Raw genomic sequence first — 24442 nt, 5'->3', positions numbered from 1 at the left:
GCTCAGTGCAAACTGGGAGAGGGTGGAGCAGAGGGATTGCTAGGAGAGAGAAGAAACCAGGGCTTCTACACAGGGTGGTTACTTGGGAGCTGGAGAGAGGAGACAATGCAGCACATGGTTCCTTTGCTAAACTGGCTTTTCTCCAGTAAAAAAAAAAAAAAATTCTTCTAGTATTTGGCAACTGTGTCGTGGTAGTAGAAATCTTTTCCTCTTCTCCTTAAAAATGTCAGAAGGTCCTCTCTAGTCCAGTGAAGAATGTGCTTCTCGTGAGGCTGTTCTTGCATGGAAACCTTTCTGTGGGACAGAAAGGACATTCCCTGTGAGTTCATAAAGGAGAGTCTCTAAAAGCCACTCTGGGTGAATCCATCTCCTCTGAAGTGATTCTCACCTTGGGTTCACTCCAGGCAAAGAAGGAAGTAAGTTTTTCTTAAGGAGACAAACAGTCTCATTATTTTTCTTCAGAGAGCAGAGTGTTATGACCCTAAAGTTTATATTTCTTTGTTGACTACAAAGATATTTCTGACAGGTGGCTCTAATACAGACATGTTGTGTCGGTGTTGGAGACACGTCTTTGATTAGAGGAGTCCCACTCTCTGTCAAAACAAGGCCACAAAACCAAGAAGATGCTGAACTGGCAAGAGCTGTGTGAGAACCACCTGTGCTGGGTGGGAGCGTGATGAGATATCTCAGGGGCTTTCTGATCTACCAAGATTTGTTTTTTTTTTTCCTTAAGGATACAGAATACTGAGGTAGAATATTGCAGACAAGCAGAGACTCACAAGGCCTAATTTAAATGAGCATTTAAATAGGAGGTTTGGGAATCAGTGTCCTTGTTTGCTGAGTCCTTGTCCATCCCTTCCTCCAGCCCAGCTCTCCTGACCAGCAGATTACACTGAGGTTCTGTTGAACAAAGTCCCTGCAGCCTCTTGTATATTCCTAGGGATTTGAAGGGTATGTCAAAATACGTGGTTTGGAAGTGTCATTGATGTCTCTTTTATCAGTAATCAGTAAATTTTACTCTAATTGTTTGCAAGTTTATATGATTTCCCATCTTAGTTTTGGATCAGAGTTAAGTTTCTTCCTGGTGGTGAGCACAGGGCCATGTTTTGGGTCCAGGATGAGATTAATGTTGATAACACGCTGATGTTTTAGTTGTCACCCTAAACCAAGACTTCTCAATTTCCTGTGCTCTTCCTCTGAGCAGCTGCACGAGAAACCAGGAGGCAGCAAGGCCAGGCCAGGTGACCTGAGCTGGCCAGAGGGATAATCCACACCATTAGATCATCATTCCCAGGATGTAAACTGGGGGAGTTGGCTGGGAGGGCCCTGTCCCTGCTCGGGGACTGGCTGGGCATCAGTCAGTGAGTGGTGAGCAATTGCACTGGTCATCACTTGTGTTTCTTGGGGTTTGTTCCTCTCTCTTTTCATCATCATCATCATCATCATCATCATCATCATCATCATCATCATCATCATCATCATCACCATTCTTGTTGTTTTCATTATTATTATTATTATATTTTACTTTATTTCATTTACTCAGTTGTCCTTAGATCAACCCTTGGGTTGTACCTTTTTGTGATTCTCCTCCCCATCCCACCAGGGCAGGGGCAGTGAGTGAAAAGCCCTTCTGGTATTTTAGTTCCAGGCTGGGGTCAAACCACGACATTTCTATAAACTCTCTCCTCGAAATAAAACTCGTTATAGAGTCTTGACAAAAGAAAACTTTGGGTTTTTTTTTCCTCCCTCTTAACTAAATTGAGTTGATCCGGGGGTAAAAATCAAAGATTGCTTACATGTTGTTAAACCATGAAAAAAAAAATACCACTTTTTACAGCTTCTGAAAATAATGGAAATGCTTGGGCTAATAAGACCTATTTTTTTTTTAAAGCAATGATTTGCTCTCTGAAGATGCCAAATTGATGGATCTGCTAAAAAAAACAACCTCCAATCACAAATGAAAGCAGTAGATGCAGTGGATTGTGATGGTAATTTCCATACTTTGAGCTTTAAATTGTTCAGGACATACTATTTGAGCACAAAAGGGTTCTTCAGACGCTGCTGGTGCAATGAAATTTTTATTCTTTCCCCCCTTTTACCTGGAAATGGCAAGTTAAAAATTGGCTCTCCTGACTACCTTCTCTCTGTGGGTGTATCTGTGCTGAGGGTTCACACTGTGATTCTCATACATTATCTAAGGACATTTGTTATTCTTCTTTCCCTGTTTTATGTATTTTTATGTATAACTATTGACTTTAATGGAGCTGCTCCCAGTCTTCCCTGCATGTCTGGCATTTATTTTATTTTTGCTCTTGCTTAGGCTGTATTGTGAAATGAGAATAAAGCCACCAGTATGTCCTTTGGAAATATCCACCATTATTGCTATTTATTAGAGCCATTATGAAAACCAAGAGCTAAATGGAGACAGTGTGAGGAGAATTATAATTTTACAGGCACACAGAATATAAGCATTTGGGAAATGATGCCTCTCACCCTGGGGATCAGTTTGATTGTTCTTATAGATATATATGGAAGATCATTCAATTATTCTCCTTCTCGTATGTTGATAAATACGTGGGGTTTTTTGTGGATAAAACGGATTTCTTTTCTTCTTTTGAGAACTCCAGGCAAAATTATGAACTTTTTGGGTCTCTTCTTCTTTACTTTGAGAAAGAACTAAGACCTGTTCCAGATCTTTCCCTTTCAAAGCAGAGTGGTTTTCTCTGTATTATTCCTATACCTAAAGAACTGTGTAAAACCTCAGGCTGTGTGTTGAAAACATGAAAACGCCTGACTCCTTTCTTACATACAGGCACTGCACAAACTCTGTGTCCAAGGGTGAAGTTAAGCATTTTTTATTTTGTAAGTTGATCTGGATTGTAAACAAATGTGTTATAAACCACGTGGGTGCCCTGAAAAACTGGGATGCTCTTCATGAGGCCAGTGGAGAAACACCAGGGATGAACTCTCAGGCAGCACCAAAGTGTGGCATCACTCAGACCTACCCCAGCTTTTAATTGAGTGAGAACTTTAATGAGGTTGATGTACAGTCCCAGCTTTTTTGGGTGGGTTTTTCTTTTTTTTGACAGTGTTTCATTTTCCTGTCAGAGTTATCAAAATGTGGTTTGTTTTTTTTTTTTTTTTCTTCCCCACGACGCTCTCTTATTATAAGTTTTGCAGTAGTAGGGGGATGCAATTGATATGCAGTCAAATTGTTCCTGACAGAGAGATTTTAAAAGCTTTTAGACTGGATGTAAAGAAGGAGTCCTTGTCTTCCCAGAGTCTGCTTAGCCCATCCATCTGCATTAGGCATCTTACAGTTACACTGAGCACAAATGACATCCTAAAGAAGACTAAGTGCTGCTTAACTTTTTAATGTCATTCTTGGGAGGTCTGAAGTTGAGGTTTAGGGCTGGGTTTTTTTTTTTATTTTATTTTTTTCCTGGTTGCAGTATCACTCCATCATTTTATGAAAAATAAAACAGTGCTTGTGTTTTCAAGAGCAGCCTTTCTGTCCTTCCTTGTGCACCATGGAGAGGGGAGTTTGTGTCCCAGCTGAGGGAGTGAAAGCCCCACACTGAGAAACAACTGATGCCTGCCTATATGTGCATTTATGAGAGAAGAAATGCAAGCCAGAAAGAAGCCTCTTACATTCCTTATCCTCAGACCCCCCTATATTGCAGACGTGTCTCTTAATCCGTGAAGATTCTCGGCGAAATTAAGGGTTATTTTTTGTCCCAGCACTTCCTGAAGGGCTGTTTCAGAACCCCACTCTTGTTATTGTCAGAAATGTTGTATTTTTTGGGATTGTATGTATTCGTGGTCAATTCACACCTGAATTAATCTTCTGCCAGCAGTGTCCTCCATCTGAAATCTTGGTCTGAACTGTTTCATTTCATGGTATCTTTCAACAGAACAGTCCTACAGTGTCATCTTGAACCCTCCTTTGGCTAAAACTACACAGTCACAGCTTTTTCAGCTTCTTTTAGCAGCCCTCTTAACTCCCTTTTTTTCTGCTTTGCTCGTTTGGATTCCTTTTTCTTGAATATAAATGATGAGAAGTGCACGATGTTCCAGATGAAAACTCACCAGCTGACACAATGCCATTAATATTTCCTGTCTCTGCTTTTCCATCACTCCTGGCATTGCACTTGCCTTATCCCCAGGCACATTGTAGGGGTAGATTATGCTTTTTTAGACTGGTGTGTGTCCCCTCCATTACCACTTGTGCCTGATGATTATCTGACTTGCAACAAATTTTTGTCAGTAGTCCCTGGAATAAGAAGTTGAGCTTCATAGTCTTTGTTTCTATGTCTTGTATTTTAAACCCCGTGGTTATCCAGTTCTTCACAGTGGGAGACATTCAGATTTGTATTTCAGATTCTGTTCAATTTTTTTATTTACTGGCCCTCCCGAGGGATCTCCAGACCTGAGTGTTTCTGTGATCCAAGTGCTGCTTATTTTGAAGAATCTAAAATTCCTTTTATGACCATGTGCATAACCTTCCTGTACACTTTCCTCTAATGAAATATCTGCAGAATGGAACAATTCTTAAACTCTTTATTTGTATTTAATATTGCCTTCAAAAACCTCATCTAAACTGACATTTCAGCCTCTGAGATACACTTAAAAAAAGCACAGAAAAGGTCTATGATCAGTTAATGTCCAATAGAAATTACACCTAAGAACAGTGCAGGGAAGTTTAGCTTTGGAGAAAGATTTATTTGAAGGGGAAAAGTATTTCTCTATTCACATGAGCTGGGTCACGTAAGTATAAAAGTTATTTTCAACACTGAATCAAATTCAAGGTTAAAAGCTCATTCAACTCTTTTATATTAAAGGTAATATTTATAATATTGGTTACATTGGGTTATGCTGCTGGAGACATTTTAATATTAACAATGTAAATGCTCCAACAATGGTACCCCTGAGAAATATTTAATATATGTCTGTGCTGCTAATACTGTTCTTATTGCCATTATCTACTTTATCTCATTTCCATTAAAGTGATGGATATTAAGCAATATGAAATAGAAATGGCCATTTTCTCTATTTTCTGCTTTGCTGGCTGGCAGTAGGCACCCGATGAAAATCTTATTTTATCAAGCACGTTTTATATTTCAAAACCGGACTGTAATAAGTGAATAGAAGAAATAACACCGAGTTTCGTCATTGCAGAGATCTTTGTGAGGTATTCTAAGGGAATTCAGTAATTTGCTTGAAAAACTGGCAATTCTTGTAGCCATGCATAATTTAAATCCTTTTTTTGCCGTTTGTAGTCATGTAGCAAATAGATGGGAAATTCTGGTTTATGTAACCTAGTCATGAAAGCTGATTTGCTTTCACAGAACTTAAAAATCCAGTTTAAGGCTTCCCTTCAGTTCGGATTTACCTTTTCATCGTATTTTTAAAGAATCATAGAATTACCTAGAAAACATCTAAAAATGACCCTGTCCCTTCTATTCATTTAAATAAAGGATAAAATAGACCCCCTATCCAAAAGTTGTTCTTCTCCCCTGCTGAGGTCATCTCGAAATGGACATTACTCTTGCTGGCCTTAATGTGTAATTATCCAGTTTGGGCGTTTTTTTTTTTTCTATTATTATTTTAAAGAGCAATCAAAGAGTCTTCTCTTGAAGGGCATTTCCTGGATCTCTTCAGTGTGGTTGCAGTTTCCCTTTGTCCATTCTCCAAGAAGTTTGCAGTTATCTTAAAATGGGATGCCCTGATAGGACTCAGTGCTTTATATGAAGATAATTTCCTCAGCCGCTGTCACCGTTCCGTTGTCATAGTCTGTCCCTTCTGTTGACTCTTCCAATTCTGGAAAATACTTGAATTGGCTCTTCCAGCCGAGGAAACGGCAGGAACTTCCCAAAAGTGCTCCCTTTGGACACGTAATGCAGGGGTGTTCAGATATGAGGTTCTCCTAAAAGCCAGGAAATAATGATTATTTTAAAATTCATAACTACTTTTTTTTTTTTTCCTACCCAATAGCCACGAAAAGAAAAAAAAAAAAAAAAAAGCTGCAATTTATGTAATTACCACGTTACAGGGGAAGCTTCTAGGGGAAAAAAAATATGAAATTAATATTAGCCATTAGTATGCAAAGCTGGAAGTCAATACAGTAAAAAGGAGTTATGGGCCTGTGATTGCATTCAATGCAGTTTAATTGACTCCCTCTCCTTTTATTAGTTACAAACTGGGAATAAAATTTGAGAAAGGCTCACACACATACACACATCTTGATTTTATCAATCAGTGACGTCATTTTGTGTTGGAGTTAATAAGTCTGGACCCTCAGCTCTCTGCTGCTGTCACCAGAACAGTGAAAATTTTGGGTGGCCAAGAGCCCCAGGACCACCCCACGCACTTTGTGCAGCTGAGACACACAACTCCCTTCACTTCTGCTCCCCTGCAAAACCCTTGAAACCCTTTTATTTTGAGTCACTTGGCTGTGGTGTTTCTCTGTGGGTAGGTGATGTGCAGGACTGAGAGGAGCTGCCAGCCCAGGGTATCCAACACAAAAGCCTTTAGGAAATAAGTAATTGAAAATTGTAATTGACTTTACATAATTATATCCCTAATTTTCGGAACATTTGTATGTTAATCCCCAGCCAGAATTTGAAATCCGCTCTTCCAGGTTGTTTGCTTGTTGTCAAGACGGAATATTAAAAAAAAAAACTTTGTGTTATTCCCCCGCCTGATTGTGTACGACAAGAAATGAAATTGTACAAATATAATGGGCTGGGACAAATCAGCACTGAGCACAGCAGCCACCCTGCTATTGAAATGCTGGAGAGCTGCCAAACAAATAAAAATAAATCATTTCAGATGACATTATTTTGACTACTCTGACAAAAGGGAAAAGCAACAAGACATTAATTATAGGGCTCTGCCAAGCTCTGCAACTTTTAGCTGCTTTTTTTTTTTTTTTTTTTTAACTCTCTTGTATGGTATTGAAATGGTGCCAAAATCTGTCTACCTTTTAGGTTCAGGTCAGTGCCATCAGTCTGGAAACTGCTTCAGGATCAGCAGTGACACACCGAAAAATTAAAATAGTTCAGTTATTTATGAGTCCCACCGTGCTACAGTCCCATCATGTTCCAAGAGCTGATAAAGATTTTGTGGGAAAATGCACTGAAGGCTGAACTGAGGGATAAGGACAGAAAATAATTTGTCTAGGTGAATTCTTCCCCAGCTTCTGCCTCTCCCCTGTTCTGATTCAGCTCTTCTGGAAAGGAATTTCAAACAGAAGCCTTTGCAGTGCTTGGTTTCTGTCACCTTTGGTTTTTGTCTTGAATTCTTAGAACTGAAAGCTGCTGTTTCTGCTTTGGTTTGGGGTTGGTTTGCTTGTTTTTGTTCTGGGTTTTTGTTTGGTTGGTAGGTTTAGTTTGATTTTTGTCTCCCCCTTCTTTCTGCTGTGTTAACCATCTTCTGAAATGCAAGGTTTAGTTGTTGGTCAAACGTGAACTCTTTCCTTACACTGTGTTTTAGCAAAATCTGGGCTAGAATTGGGAGAGCTCATTTCTTAGAAATATTAATTCTGCCTCTCCCCAATTAGTTAGGAGAGGTTATTCTGGGAATGCTGTCCCATTCCATGGAGTGCTGTAAATCCTACTCCACCGAGTCGCTCTGGATGCTTTTGGCCAATCCTGTGCTCCGGATTTCCTGCGGTGAAATAGGTGTGTGTCTGAATCCAGAGTCTAATTCAGGGAAAGAAGAACCTTTCACCTGTTTACCACTCCCCCAGAAGGGTCTGAAAGGGTTGTTAGGAACTCTTAGATGACGTTTATACAACACAGTTCCCGGGGGGGGACAGATCTCAGGGCACATTTTTCCTCTTCCTTTTCCTCTTGCTCCGTTTCCCTGCTCTGCCAGACAGGCAGTCAAAAGCCAGGCCAAGCTGTGTTGAGGGTTTCAGACAATAAAACAATCTTGTCTGGTTTTTTGGGTGTTTCAGAGTGTTTATGGGAACGCTCAGCAGCTGAGGACGGGACATATTTGGGCTCAGCTGTTATTTTCGCTCTCTCCACGTTGGACCAGAAAGGACTGGAGTTCCTAAAAGGACTGGCATTGTTCTGCAGGATGTGTGACCACATAGGAACCTCTTTTTTCTCTTTTTTTTTTTTCCATTGGCTTTGGGAGGTTTAAGTAGAAGGGGGTGAAGCACAGCCCTGCACTTCAGAAACAGCCTCCCAAGTTTGAGTAGTGCTTCAAAAACCTTTCTCAGGGACTGAAGTGGCTTGTGAACAAATGTGAATGTTACTCAAGCATCTGCAGAAGAACTGCTAAGACGGCTGGTGAATTTGAGATGATTTTTTGGGGTGTCCACTTGTAAGTTTTTAGGTTAAAAGAGCTCTGGGTGGGCTGTATTTTCAAAATGGGCTCTCTGAACATGCAGTGGGGGACTCTCAAATCCAAACCACTTTTTTTTTTTTTTTTTTTCACCAGGAAAGAGAAAGGGACAAAACCTCATTCAAATATCAAGAAAAAACAAGAACAGTTTAGAGAAAATGAGAGTGGGAAAAAAAATAAAAATCCATGTGTGTGTGTTAGAAACTGCAAAATAGAGTGACACCCTCCTCAGGTGAATCTCAGGGAGTGTTCTGCTGCTGATTTCTGCAGGTTATACCTGCTAGGATACAGGGAGCCGTGCAGAGAGTTACAGCTTTGCCAAATTGTTGTGAAAGCTCATCTAGAAACCTGATAATAATTGTAGGGCTCGGGTAATTTGCATCAACATAAATAAGAAAATTCGGAGAGCAACAGAAAAAGGGTTGTGGGACTTGAGCAAAAAATGGTGAGAAGTGATTAAGAGGATATAAATATACCATGCTCTTAAGAATAAAAAGATAAGATGAGCAGAATTAAAGGAGTTTATTAAATACATTTGAAGGGCACAGATAGAGGCGCAATAATCGACTTTTTCATGCAGTCTCTTGCATTACACAACAAAAGGGGAGGCAAAGCACTTGAGCTTCGTGTAAAGAATTGAGGAAATGTTTCACACGGGTAAGAATTCACTCTTTTCCATTCAAAGATCCTGATACCTACTTATAACCAAGATGCTAAGAAAAATCTGCAGATATTCTTCTGTAGTGGCAGGTCAGTTGCAATAAAGTATCTTAGGACTGACTTTAGGACCAAACCACTTTTTTTTCTTTTTTTTTTTGCTTCATATGGAGAAAAAAAGGCAGCCCAGAGTTAATTAATTTTGTTTGGATTTGCGAAGGAACAGGCAGACAGCAGCGTTGTGTTTAATTAGCAGCGGTGAAGTTGTTCACTGTCAGTACATCCTTCTCTCTCAAAAAGGAAGAGCTGAAAGACTCTCGCAGGCTTTCAGTGAAACCGCCTTGATGGTAGGAAATGGGCCACTGATCCTTTAAGTGAGTGAAAAGAAAAAAAAAAAAAAAAGGAAATTAAAACCCAAAAGGTATTCTTGTAGTGTCTCGGCGTGGTGTGACACCAGGCTCATATCCATCAGTCATGGGAAGGAGTCTTTAGGGAGGAAGGGAATCCCGTTGAAAACGCTGAATAAGTGCTGTGGGTTTGTTTATTTGGATGAGCAGGAAGTGTTTCCGTGCAGCTCCGTGATGGGTGAGGGAAAAACAGACCTCGTGGTCTGGTGGCCGAAAGGGGAGGGAGAGGGTTAATAAGAGGGAAGCTTTAAAAATAAATACAACCCGCTTAAGTCTAAGAAGGTGAGTTTTTAATTCGTATTTCAGTGGCTCAGAGCCAGTGTTAGATACCTGGGGCCAAACCTTGCAAGGAATTGGCTGAAACAAGTTAAGAACGGAACCTTTTCTTTGTACGTAGCAGCTCACCCTGCAGCCGTTTAAGCTCACTGAGAACCAGTTGGCTACCCAGGTGTGCCTTAGAAGGATTGTGGTAAGTTGGATGGAGACAACCAAGTATTAAACCTTAAAATCTTCTCGGTGCAGCCTGGATGTGGGAGACTTTGTTTTTCATTTCCTTTTCCTTTCACTCGTGCTCCAGGACAAGCTTATTAGTGAGAGGAGGGGGTTCTGACTGGTCTCCTTCTGGGTCAAGGAACTTGTTTCCTGGGCTTTAAATGTTTTCTCTCACTAAGAATGGGAGAGGAGGAAGAAATCCAGAGGGGAAAAATTTGGGAACCTGCTAAGGGCACTGCCTAATCAACCGTGGTTCTGCTGTTAGCAGGAAAACACGACAGTGCCTCTGAGTTTCATACCTGGGAATGCAGAGCATTTACTAAAAGCCTCCTGGGCATTAAGGTATAATTTGAAACAGAAAACAAAATCTGACAGGTAAGAAAAAGAAAACTTTGACACAGTTAATAGAAATGATTAGAATTGTAATCTCCCTGAGATGTTAATTAAAATAACACAACAAATGGTGCCTCAGTGCAGAGTTTGACATGCACGGTGGCTGTAAGTTGTTTTTAATAAACATAGTAGACAGTAATATCAATTTAGGAAAAAAGATAAGCAAGAATAAAATTCAAATTTAAATGCAAAGGTTAGAGTAGAACAGATGACTCATGCTTTATCTATATTGAAGTAATTATACAGTGAGAACTCAGAACAGTGGCTTTGGACTTATAAAGAGCAAATCACCATAGTGAGATTTATCTTCTAGCTAATTTTATGGGCAATACAAAAGTTTCTAAAACCTGCTACTTGAAGGATGGGTACAAAAGGTCATTGCTTCTTGATTCCCTCTTTTTCTTTTTTTCTTTTCTTTTTTTTTCCATTGAAGAACTTATCAATCATTCGTGTTTACCAAATCATTTTACTTTTTTTTTTTTTCCCCCCCTGAGACTTCTTATTGAGGCTGTTGGTCGCTTTTCCTGTGTGTTTTTTTTAAAACTTTTCAAATCATGTTCATGTCTGCTGGAAATGGTTGCCAGCACATTTGTAGTGTGAGTGTCTGCAGGCCCGGTGATAAACAAACATTCTCCGAGGAGATTTGGTAGATTACCGAGCTTTTTGTCGTGCCTTAACTCACCTGTGAGCATCTTGGGTGCTTGCTGGTGCTGGGGGCTCTGTTTTCAGGAACGTTTGATCATAAAAAAGAACAAAGGCATTTTAGTTATGGGGATTATGCAGATCTTGATTGAAGCATTTTTTTAAAATCTGATGCCAGTGGATGTCAACCTGCAGCGTGTTAGGAAGTCAGATTCGTGTGAGGCTCTCAGGTGGTTTGCAGATGGTTGAACTGCTTCACCAAAACGTTAGAAGATATGATTTTTAATATCTGTTTTCCCCCTCGATCAGAATTTCTCATTTTAGATGAATTTGTATTTTTCCCTTCATAATCAAGGTTAAAAAAATATTAGTGTCTAATCTGTTTTCTGGAAAACCAAATTATCAGATGCCAGTATTAAGTGCTTTGAAGATCAGATTCTGACTGCTTTGACAGAAGGAAGAAAAGATTCATTAACTCTGTTGAATGGAATAAGTTTTCACTGTTCCAGGGAAAAAGTTTAGGGGTGCAGGTGAGGACATGAGTTGTGGGAGATGCTAAAGAAATCATCCATCCTCCTTCCTTGATTTCTTTCCCCCTCTCAACCTCCAGTTGGAAGTGGAAAGAAACTCGGTGATGGCTGATAGGGACATAAAGGGGACTGGGATGAAGTTTGGTCTGCAGTGTCTGAGTACCTGTAGGAAAAGTTGCTGTGGAACTCCAGGAAGGAGTTACGAGGCAGATACATGTGTGCAACCTGAACCCTTCTGTCACATTTACTGATTTGGAATCAACTGACTCCTCTGGACACCACTAAGCTGTTGTCCATCTTCAGGTTCCTAAGAAACACTTGTCAGTCTTTTAACCCACCGAGCAGGCTGTTTCCTCCCTCCAGCCACTCGTGGAATTGTTTCAGTTTTCTTGGTGAATTGGCCTTTCCCATTAAATTTTCATTTCCCCCCCTTCTGGTTTATATAAAGCTCAGCAGAGCTTGCTGGGGTGTTGTTCGTCAGCTGTTTCCATTTTCGCTTCACCTGAGGGCCCATTTAGCCTGTGGTGGTGGAAAGGCGTGGGCAGCCTCCCCCTACCCCTCCTTGGGAGAGCTGGCAATCCCTCTGCATCCCTGCAGAGTGCAACGAGTGCAGAAAAGCACCAGGAAAAGGAATTCTTGGGCTACAGGAGAGCTGGAACAAACCCTCTCGCAGGGTGAATCTGTAGACGTGGATGTGTCAGAGAAATCAGGTGATTTCTCCACCTTCTTGTGATAATAAATTAAAATTGTTCCTAACGTTTGTCTGGGGTTTTTTTTTTTTTGTTTGTTTGTTTGATTCTTGTTTGTGTGTTTGGTTTTTTGACATTGCAGGAGAAATGTATGGAATACTTTTGAAACATTGTTTGGAAATCTGAATTTTCATCATGGTTTCACACTTTTTTATACATATTTATGTGTATATATATATACATATTTATACATATATATGGATAATCAGGCACGTGCACTATATAATTTCCTTAACAATTTACTGCTTTTTCCTGTAAATAATTCACACATTAATTCACATCACAATAATTCACACACGAGAGTGCTCTTATAATTTATTTCAACTACAACACTGCTTCCTCTCACAAAATATTTGGCTTTTTTACTCCTCAGAGCTCACACCTGTATAACTTGGGGTTGTGCAGATGGACCTTACCAAGGGATTCTGTGTTGAGTGTGAGCCAGACAGTTTAAAAAACAGGATTTATGCACCCAAGCAGAAAACTGCACCTTTGTCTCATATGGCATTTCACTGTCTGAATGTTCCAGCTTTGTTTCACTCCAGCTCAGGTGTTGTACTGGGCTTTTATTTAAAGCAGATCCACAACGTGTGATATTTTACCTTGTGCTGAGGTGCCATAATTAACGAAATGAGAGTTTTCCATTAGATATTCTGGCTAATAATTAAAGTCTTTCCTGTCTAGAAGGTGGATAAAAGCAAGAAAACAAAGTTTCCTGTGGCTCTTAGTCGAATGTCAGCAGAAAAGTACTGGATAGATTAATTTAAATCAGTCAATAAACCACGCAGTGAGAGAAAGGCTGGAAAAAGTCCATGGAAAAAGTCCATGGAAGAGCATTATTTATTCCTGAAGTGGGGATACATAAGATCAACATTTCTTCCTTCTTAGGATCACAAAATTCTGCTGTATCTTTCATTAAGAAAATTAATTAGATGATTTTTTTATTTATTCAAAAGCAAACAAACAAACAACAAACCCACACCAAAACTTCTGCAATTAACATAAGTAAATCTGCAGGGCCAGAAGATAAAATATTACAGGTAGGTATTCTTTCCAAGGATTTCTGATCTATCTTTTGGACTTTTAAGGGTAGAATTGCAGTAATAAACACCTTTATCAAAGTTTGATGTATTTTATTTTAAAAGCAAATAGGTGGAAACAGAAGTAGGATTATTTTTTTTCTTCACAGCATAGTTTTGTCAGCTAATCAGTTAAGGAAAAACTCCAGGCAATAAATAATTTTGTAAAAACTAAAGAATAATGGCCCTCAGAGAGCAAGTGTTTTCAAGACTAGAGCGTTCAGGGATGCTGGAGCCCCAGTGCAGGTGGATGCCTGTAATTACCTGGAGGTGTTTTGTAGTGTAAGAAATAACCTTTGAGTTCTGAGGGGAAAAGATAAATACGTGGTAAAAGAATCAAATAAAATCTGTCTGCTGTAGGAGCAGGAGGGTTTGGTAGGGAGTGGTTAACAGCGTGTTTAACCATGATTATTGTGCATTTCACAAGAGGTACCTGTTGGGAGAGTCAATATAAAAACCTTCGGGCATTTTAGGACTTCTGCTCCACTTCCCTTATGGCTTTGCCCAAACCATCGATGTAGCTATTAAAAAAAATGAAATTGTTAAATGATGCAGCCTCTCACACTCAGTCCTGTTTTCTCTGAAGAGTCGCTGCTGTAATTTCAGATGGAGCTGTGACAGATGGGCTGTAAGGCAGATCTGGCTGGGTGGAAGTTTTGGGAGTTGCTATGACGTCATGAGCCCTGAAATGTTGGTGGGAGGATGATTTTGGAGAACATCCTTGGCATGCACAAGCCATCACCTGTACTATGCCATGAATAGTCTTTTGGGAGATCTGACAGCAAAGTGGTGACTTGGGGAAGATACACATTCATTTTATAGAAATACTCCACCAAACACGAAAACGTTGGGAAGGGCAGGGAAACTGTTCTGAAACTAATCCCTCTGTGGGGTGTTCTGGGCTTCTTTTTGGGTTGGGAAACAAGGAGGGGGCAGAAACACAGACTAGTCCTGGATGTGAAATGTCAAATAGACAAGAACCCTCTTCCTTTGCTCTGGTTCAAAGGGCAGTTCTGAAAGGAGGCTGATCAGGGATGGAGCAGCTCCATCACCTTTCCTATTTGCATCTGAAAGGGAGATCATGGAATGATATTGTGTTAAATACTGGAACTTTGAAAAGAGCCCCTCTGCCCCTCTCAGGGGAGACCCCACCTGCAGAGCTGCTTCCAGATCTGGGACCCCCAAAATCAGAAGGATCTGGAGCTGCTGGAGAGAGTCCAGAGGAGGCCCCAGAGATGCTGCCAGGGCTGGAGCCCCTCTGCTCTGGAGCCAGGCTGGGAGAGCTGGGGGGGTTCCCCTGGAGAAGAGAAGGCTCCAGGGAGAGCTGAGAGCCCCTGGCAGGGCCTAAAGGGGCTCCAGGAGAGCTGGAGAGGGACTGGGGACAAGGACATGGAGGGACAGGATACAGGGAATGGCTTCCCACTGCCAGAGGGCAGGGATAGATGGGATATTGGGAAGGAATTGTTGTCTGTGAGGGTGGTGAGGCCCTGGCACAGGTTGGGCAGAGAAGCTGTGGCTGCCCCATCCCTGAAGTGTTCAGGGGCTTGGAGCAATCTGAGCTAGTGGAAGGTGTCCCTGCCCATGGCAGGGAATTGGATGATCTTTAACATCCCAAACCATGGTATAACTCTGTGTATGATTCTCTGACACAAACCTGTAAGATTTCACAGAATCACAGAAAATCCTGAGCTGGAAGAGACCCCTGAGGATCATCGGAGTCCGTGCAGTTTCCACGAGACAAAGGAATTCAAGCGGACCAAGACACGCAGATAATTTATTATTTGTGCAAAATATTTGAAAACTTTTGGAGACTCAGCAATGCAGGGTGCTTTTGTCATGTCAGTGAAAGGACAGCTTCATTAGGGTCCCTTCCAGGTGGGGTGTTAACCCAGTGCTGCTCAGGAGGAGGGGAGCAGAGGAAAGTCATCTTCAAATTTGACAGTATCCACGCTCTGCTGGGCCCCTTCTCTGAAGGTTGTTGCATCTTTTGTAGATTCAACAGAGAAAACATGTGAAGATACATTTACATCAGCATGGACAAAAGTCAGCCACGGGGCTGGAGGACGGGCCCATTTTGCCCAGTTTCCAGGGACAGTAAAATCTGGCAGAGGGACAGAAGGAGCAGCTGGAGGACAGGAGCATCTTAAATCTCCACAGCTGTTTGCTTCTGTGCAGCTGAGCCAGAGCTTCAGCCCACTCCCCATTAGCTTGAGTGGTAACAAGATAAATTGGAATAAAGCAAGGCTGCATTCAGGTAAATCAGATTGGGAACGGGTAAATTGAAACAGTGTTCTCACGGAGATGAATCCTATGGCACATTAGCAAAATCATTTCAAACAGAGTTAACTGCAGGAGGACTTCATTTAAAAGCCCAGATTAAGTAAAACAACAAAAATGATCTCTTTTTGAATGAGATTGTGTTGTCTTGAATGATGGAAGTGTGTGGTTTGGAAAGCAGCTCCATCATAATTTAAGCAACTTCTAGGGAACACTGAAAGAGGAGTCTAGTCCTTTCCTCCCACTCATCAATGTCTAAACTGTGAGCATAAAGCAAATGACTGATACCCAGGTAAAATTAGCTATTTATTTCAGTATAGTCAGTCTGAATTCTGGTTTTGGGGTTGGTTGGTATGAAGGGGGTGTGTGTCAAAGAGAAGTGGAAGAGCAGCATTTTTTCCTGATGCACAGCTATGCCACAGGAATTGTGGATGCAGGGAGAAAGGTCTGTACAGAAACCCAGCCCAAAGGACAGTGAGGGGTGCAGATCCAGCAGATTCACAGCCTGGCTTACACCTAAAGTCAGCTGGAATTACCTGCTGGTTTATATTTTTTTTTCTCAGTAAGGTTTTTAAAAAAAAAAAAAAAAAAAGAAAAGTGATGGTAGGGAAGGTGAAGGGGGTGCTGGGAGATGTCAGGGCTTCGTTCCAGTGGTTGTGATTTGCCCTATCCACATGCAGATTCTTTTTTTTTTCTCAGATTTGTAAACTGAATTTTCTTTGTTGTATAATGCATGGCATAAGCTTTTTTTTTTTTTTTTACATCCAGTTCCCTTTCCTTTTGTCAGTTGTAACTCTGTGTTGGAAACCACGTGGGCTTGTTGTCTTTGTTTTTTTTTTTTTTTTCCAAATGATAGTTCTCTGTAGCTCTGTTGCATTTGAGAATTTACAATGTCCTAATGAACGCTTATTTTTTAGTGTAAATTATACTTCTGAAGTCGAATTTGAGATATGAATTGTTTTTAAAAGGTCCAGCTGTTGAAATCCCTAAATTTTCCATCTCTCCTGCTTATCAGCCCCTTCTTCCATTTCCCTGCCATTGTGGTGTTTACCATGAATGTATATTTAGTGATATGTCAAACAGCTGCTGTGAACTATTTATCCTTCCTCTAATCCTTCCCAGAGTAAAAATACTTTTGTCTGTAAGACAGGCATTGCATTATTAATGTTTAATTTCCTTGATACTCTTCTCCAGATCTGCTTCCTCATCTTCCTGTATCTATAGCTCTATTTTTGTCTCTGTTTATCTATATCTTTATCTATTCTTTATTCATCTCAGTATTCTTATTAAGCACAGATATTTGTGTTATTTTCTGTGGTTATTTTTTTTTTCCTCCCTCTATACTTTCAAGCTGAGCAATAAAATCCTGTGTCCTGCAGGGAAGAGCTTTGCCTTTGTCAGAGGAGTGCGGGGCAGGGGTGCTGTTCTCTCTCCAGCTGCAGGGCTGAGAAATCAGCGCTGTTCCCTGCCACGCTTTTTTCCAGCTGGAGCTTCCAGCGAGGTGATGTTTTCTTACCCAGCAGGACGGTAGAAAGTTGGTTACAGGTTTTCCAAAGGAAAATTAAAAAAAAAAATAACAAACTTTTCAGTTCCTGAGCTAATCTCTGATTGAGTTTCAGTCTGTATAACTCCTTGGGAAATTAATTATATTTAAGTTTAATTAGGTAGACTGTTTTTTGTTGTTGCTTCAAGATACCGGTCTGATTCAATTACAGCTGTAGGTGATAATTGAAAGTCAAGTCCTTGCTGGCTGGTGGGGAGGAGCTCATAACAGTCTGAGGTGTTTCACTTGGTTGGCGCGAGGGCTCAATTACACATGACTTTGTTTTATTTTTGACCTAGAAAAGTGTTGTTCTGGTAAAGGATCATTGCTTGCACCTGGCAAAAGGCCAGGCCGTGGGCACTGTGGAACATTTGCCGTTCTCAGATGAGTCTCTGTGGGAAGTTGTAAACATTATTAATCCTAAAGTAAAGCAGGTGTGTTAAGGATCATAATCAGGTGGTTGGAATGAGCTCAGGGACCAGATGTGTCTTTTGTTGGGTAAGGGAAGGTTTCTCTCGTGGAGTAACAATGCCATAAAAAGTAAAGCTGACGTGATTTACGTTTTGTTTAGTTTAGTCTTGTTTTCCCTAAGTGACTACAAAGTATCTGGGTGACATTTGGGAAGATTTGAGGCAGTTAATCCCTCCTTCAGGTGAATTATTATTAAAATTCCTGAGCAACCTCTGCAGTCGTGGACGAGGTCGGTTTTCTACCTCCTTTGAGTCAGGAGAAAATGAGCTTGAGGGGGAAAAGAGAGACTAATTAAAAGGAAGTCTCCAGGCTCCATCATCTCTCAGTGGCAGGGCAGCCACACAACTTGAAAAATGATTCTCTGCTCCTTGGCCAAACTTTGGTCATTTGCTTTGGCTGGATGATGAAACCATCCGTGACCTTCAGCAGTGTAGGTCAAATCTTCTGTACAAATCTTCTGTGGTGGAGGAAAAACCAGAGGCAATAGGAGGACATTACAGTTTCTGAAGTGGAAACTTTCAAATCCTCTTTTAAACTTGTGGAAAAGAACTGTGAAAATGTAGTAGGGAGAACAAAAGAGCCATGGAAATGTCCACGAGAGGTTTGTGTCTAAAGCATGAATATATTTAGACTATATATTTTTTAAAGTAATAGATGTAACATTTTTGGTTATTAGTATTTTGATCTGTGTGGATGAATAGCTTTTTTACTTGTTGAAAATATCCAGGAGTATATTAGAAATATGAAAATAGACAGTATTACGACCAGGTACAGATAATTGGCTATAGGCAGGTAATGTGGAGCAGCAAGTAATTAAAACATATGAAAAAAAAACCCTATAAAAATGCGAAGTTCTGACTCATTAGTAGCACTGACTGGGTTTGCTGGTGCTGTGATTCATCTAATGGGCAGATAATGGTTGCAGGGGCAAGTGAAATCAAAACCCCTCTCTGACCTGGAAATGGAATTGTGGCAATTACTGATTCACAGAATCACAGAATCTTCTGAGTGGGAAGGACCACCCAGTCCAGCTCTTAACTGGATGGCTTTGCTGTATGAGTCCACAGGAGGATTCCAGTGTAGGGAATTGCGCTGTTTTCCCTTGGCAGTTCTCACTGTGATGTGTTTTTGGGGCCATACTGCGAAATGCAGTGAGTGGTGCAGCTGAATCTGCCTTTCCTTAGGAAAAAAAAACATCCTCCCAGCCTGTCTGTGCAGATACCTTTCTGCTGATGTTGGTGATGAAGTTGAAGAACAAGAACAAGAGCTCGTAAATTTACTTTCTTTGGGCCATCCTGCAGAGGTAGAGCATCCCCTGCCTCGACCTGCTGCCCACGCAGCTCTTGGTGTGGCTGATTTTTCTGGGATACAGGCACACGCTGCCAATTAATTAATGTTGCTCATCACGTAAAGAGATCTCTGCACTATTGCTACGTGCATTTATTGCCTGTTTTGTGTGATTTCATTGCTCACCCTGCTGGGGGTGATTGTGTCCCCTCACAGTTTATCGGTTGTCTGTACATGCCAGACCGAGTTATCCCTCAGCTCTGAGGTGGGGCTGCTTGCTGTTGCTCTCTGGGAAGTGGTGGAATTAAAATCGGGAGAAAGAACTTTCCAGAGCTTTCCTGACTGCTCTGCAAAGCCAGGAAGGGAAGGGATGAGGAAGTCAGGACTATCACACCTTGGTAATGGTGCAGGATCAGGTTTTCAACAGCAATTTCAGCAGCAGTTGCATTAACTCCATCAGCAGCACAGCTCCTGAGGAGCAGGGAGAAATGAGAACTTGTCTTCCCTTGTCCTCTTCCAGTGGGAAGGTGAAATACCCAGTCCTGCTGCATTTACACCTTGAGATGTCACCTACTTGGTCCTTGTATCAATGGCCTGACTGCACCTAGAAAATTAAGGCATCAGTAGGTTCCTTTCAGTCTAAAATAGCTTCAGCTTAACCATTTTAATTCCTGATAATCAGTATTGTTTCCTGTAGCCTGTTTATTATCAGCTGAATGCATCCTTTCAGATATATGATAGACAGTGTGATCGGAATACAAATGCTGAATTAATTTGAAATCCATTAGGTTTAATATAGCGACGTCTCCGTAACAATTCAAAATATTGGAGAGAAGAAAACAGCGTAAGCAATTGCTGCAGAACAAATATTGGCTTTAGCCACTTTTGCAGTATTAAAATGTCTTTCTTATTTTGAGTAGCTGAACTGTATAGAGAGAACTATTTATATCAGCTTCTCAGCTCGAAAGGGGAGATAACTCTGAGCACGGGCAATTATGGATATTTGCAAATGAGAGGAAAAGCATGGTTTATTTATAAAGGAGTTTATATGCAGGTATTGGCGTGTAGGTTTTACATCCAGATAGTTCACTTGAGCACTCTTTTTGGTGTTTTATTTTGCTGAAGTGAGGTGGGACTAAATACTGAGGAAATTCGTGGAAGTAGCCCTGTGTGTGCTGCTGGATTCTGTAAGATTTTAAAGTGTTAGAGAGGAGACGCTGAATCAGAATGGCCTAGGTTGGAAGGGACCTTAAAGAGCATCCAGTTCCACCCCCTGCCGTGGGCAGGGACACCTTCCACCATCCCAGGTTGCTCCAAGCCCTGTCCAACCTGGCCTTGGACACTTCCAGGGGTGGGGCAGCCACAGCTCCTCTGTGCCAGGGCCTCCCCACCCTCACAGCCAAGAATATGTGTTTTTGTGGTTGCTTTTTAAAAAAAAAAACAAAAAAACTTACCTAAAGACCATAAAGCAATGGAAATTTTTTGAGACAGTTTAAGGTGCAGTCCCAAATAATTGTATCAAGCTCATTTCTGCTGCCCTGATAATAAAGTTACTGACACATTGATCCCACAGAAGTCCCCTGAGCAGTGGCTCAGTGATCACTGCATCCATCCATCCAGACTGAAAGGAATAACCCATAGCCAAAATAAAATATTTGCAGTAAATACTTAAAATACACAGGTCAGAACCCTACATTATAATCTCTTGTGTGTTTTTATGCCCCTCCAATTAAAAACATGATTTTGCAGCACCAGCAGTAAATCATCACATTAATGATGGTGGACATGTAAATAAGATTTACACTTCTGTTTTTTAATGTGTTTAGCTTAAAAATTGCATAATATAAACACGCCAGTTTTATCTTTTACTACCCAAAAGCTGCGAGATTACACCCCAAATCCTGGGGTTTTTATGTGTTTATTGGCTTCTTGCAGCTGTGGAAAAGTTTTGTACCTAATGTAAGATAATCATCCTTCTGTACTCAGTGGAGAGATACACAGAGGGAAAAAAAAAGTCATAGACAATTTAAGACACCTATTTGTGATGGGATGAATTACCCCTTGGATCTGTCAAGTGTAATGATCTTTTTATTCTTTCTTTTTCTAAAATAATATCACTTTAGCATAATATAAAGTTGGATTTTGAAACTCCCTTCAACTACTCAATTTTTTTTTTTTTTTAAAGAAAGGCATAGAAAGTATATGGATGAAGATAATTGCATTCATCACAAATAAAGAATTTAGTATTACTTATCTGTCTCTGTGCCTTTATCCAGAGATGTCAAAACACATCACAAAGGATAAAAAAGTATCACTATTGAATGTTGCAGATAGGCAAACTAAGTACTGGCTGTTACTTTACTCAAAGTCACAGAAGTCGACAGTAATGTATCCCAAGTTATTTTACCATGTCTAATGCCTTGGCCATTGAAACTTGCGACTTCCAATAACTTTTCAACCCAAATGGGATTTCCATTACAGTCACAACTTTAGTCTGAGCCTCATATAAAGTCTGTAAGCGCTGTTTAAAACAAAATAATCATCTGTGAACGACTTTCTCATTCACAGGGTCACATTCAAACTGATGTTTTAGCATCCCCTCCTCTTGGCAAGAATATTTTTTTTTTTTCTTCTTGTGCTTAATTCCTTCACTTTTCCTTTCTTCTGGTACTCTGCAGCTGAAGGGCAACCATTGCAATAAGCAGAACTAACTAGGAGATATTTTACAAAAGCATTTTGGTATTAAAAATGAGAAGGCGGTTTTACAAGATGAAGGAAATTAAAGATAAATTTGTAGTTTTCTTAACAGTTATGATTTGTTGCCATTCTTACAGCATTTAATCATGTTTTGATGCTTGGAATCCTAGAATTGTGTGGGTTGGAAAAGAACTTTGAGATCATCGAGTCCATCTGTTCCCCGGCCCTGCCAAGGCCACCACTGACCATGTCCCCAGGTGTCACATCCACAGGGATTTTAAATCCCTCCAGGGATGGGGACTCCACCACTGCCCTGGGCAGCTGTGCCAGGGCTGGACAGCCCTTTCCAGGAAGAATTTTTCCCGATGTCCAACTTAAGCCTCCTCTGGTACAACTGGAGTTGGTTTCCTCTCATTCCGTGGGAGCAGATCCTGCCCCCCACCTGGCTCCCCGCTCCTGTCAGAGAGTTTTAGAGAGTGAAAAGGTCCCCCCTGAGCCTCCTTTTCTCCAGGCTGAGCCCCCCCAGCTCCCTCAGCCCCTCCTGGTGCTTCCAGGCCCTTCCCAGCTCCGTTCCCTTCTCTGGACACGCAAATATCAAAGAAATTATTTTGCTTTTACCCCATTTTCTATCTTTTTTCCACCCAAGAATCTTCCAGGTCTTACAACATCAGAATCTTTACTATGATCACGAGAGACTCTTCACCCTTCTTACAAAATTTAGTGTTAAATCTTCTCACAAGATGGCCTGTGCATTCACATGACCAAGCTTTGTTATGAAGTTACAGTGTCTTTATTTTATGGAAAAAAATCCTTATCCATAAGATTTTTTTTTTTCCATGTTCCTGAATCACAATTTTTCGAGAACCTTGTGAATTGTTAGTGATGAATCTGTGGAATTCAAACTTCTCAACGAAGAAGGAGAAATAAGTTCTCCAGTTGCTGGCAAAAAAATAACAGTTTTAGAGGCTAATGAGGCTCTTGGATCTCATAACTAACCTGTCTTAGTTGTGGGGAGAACTGGCTGGGAGCTGCATGTGAAAAGCAGCATCTGAAATGTGCAATTTTGTTTAATTTTGCACAGTCAACTGCATGGTGGGGTGACGGTCTGTGAAAATTTGCAACCACGATCAAAGTGATTGAGGGACTGAATGAAAAGCTTTCCAGTCCACACGACACACAAAGGTGACGATGCTGTGCCAAAAAATTAAGAACCTTTGATATTTTAATAAAATAATATTTATTGTCTGCATTTTCTAGCCAGAGAAACGTGTAAAAGTTGTGTTGTTATTTTTCCATGGATGTTTAAACATCGATTTATCTGAATGTGTGTCTGTGTGTGTGAGGAAATTTATGGCTTATATAAATATATATATATATATATATGCAAGGTACGAAATATATATAAAAAATAGAAAAATGAAGTGGTTGGCAGCAGAGATGAATATTTACAGCTAAAGGTATTTTTCAGCATTATCAAAAAGTGCTGTTAATATTGCATCTGTTGTCCTTGGAAAATGCCAGGAAACGTTGCTGATTTATTATGGAGGAGGAAGGAGGTGAAAAAAACGAGATGGTGCTGAAAAACTGTGCACTGCAGGAGAACGAATTGACTAAACAGTAATTTGTAAAGTTTTTCCCTTGCTGGATAAGGGTTCCTTCCACGAATTTGGATTTCAGGTTTCTACATCTTCCATCTCTTCTCCACGGATGTGCTGGACAGAAATGGACTATTGGGTTTTTGGGGGGGAGGTTTTGTTGCATTTTTAATTCTTTTCCTGGCAGAAAATACCAACTATTAAGCTGGTACCAATGCAAAACTATGATGTCCTGTTTTCACTCTTTAATGCTGTATTTTAGGCATTGTGTCTTTGCCTTTGACCTAAATAGTGGCATTCTCTATTTTATATTTTAGGTGAGTTTAGTATTTAAGGGCAGTTTTCTCAGTTCTCTCCTCTGTTTTACAATGTCTGCAATTGCATTTCATTTTCTTCTCTTGCAAGCTAAGTTAATTGAGCTGAAAGAATATACACTAAACAGAATGAACAAAAAAATCTTTAATTTTCAGTAATCAAATAGTTCTGCCTTTATGAATTCAAACCAGTGCTATATTTTTATTTTTATTTTTTTAGCATGGTCGTGTCAAACAGTAATTAATTCAATCATTTTAAAATGGAAGCTAGAAATTAATTACTGAACTAAACAACCTCCTGCACTACCAAAGTTTAGACACAAAGGTCTGGTTGTGAAAAATGTATATGATGAAAGATGAAATGGGGAGAAGGGGACAGAGAGAACCCCAAAAATTAAACCTGGGTGAACAGCTGAATATAAAGGGCAAGTTTCAGCTCCCAGGTTAAATGGCAGGGAATGGCCTTGTCCTTTAATTAAAATTAATTAAGCTTTTGATTATAACCACTGATCAATGATCAATATGTTCTGAGATAGGGGATGATGCTCCTTCTCTAGGCTCCTTAATTTGTTAATTATGCAAGTTGGAAGTCTATGGTTGGAAACAGGAACAGTCATCAGGGAAATAAAAATAGAAGAAATCCTGTCGTAAACTCCAGGGGCCTGCCTTCACTTTTTGATTTTGCAGTGTGGCCAAGCTTTCTGGAAAAAAGGATGACCCCAGTTGACTGTAGTTGGTCCAAGTATAATACATCCCTCCTCAATTTTCCAGTGCTTGCCCACGGTGAGGCTGCTCCGGATGCCTCACAGAGACTGAAAATATTTGATAATTAAATTGCAGCTTGAGTTTTCCTAAAAAAAAAAAAAAAAAAAAAAAGTGGCATTTCCACATGACGAGAAATGTAGTATTTTTAAAATAAATTATCTCCTCTGCATCTCCAGGGATTTTATTTAT

This window comes from Empidonax traillii, unplaced genomic scaffold (genome assembly GCF_003031625.1).
Source record: "Empidonax traillii isolate 1590-97213 ecotype Southwest subspecies unplaced genomic scaffold, ASM303162v1 scaffold1744:size166004, whole genome shotgun sequence".
NCBI lineage: Eukaryota > Metazoa > Chordata > Aves > Passeriformes > Tyrannidae > Empidonax > Empidonax traillii.
This window is presented reverse-complemented; position numbering follows the sequence as displayed.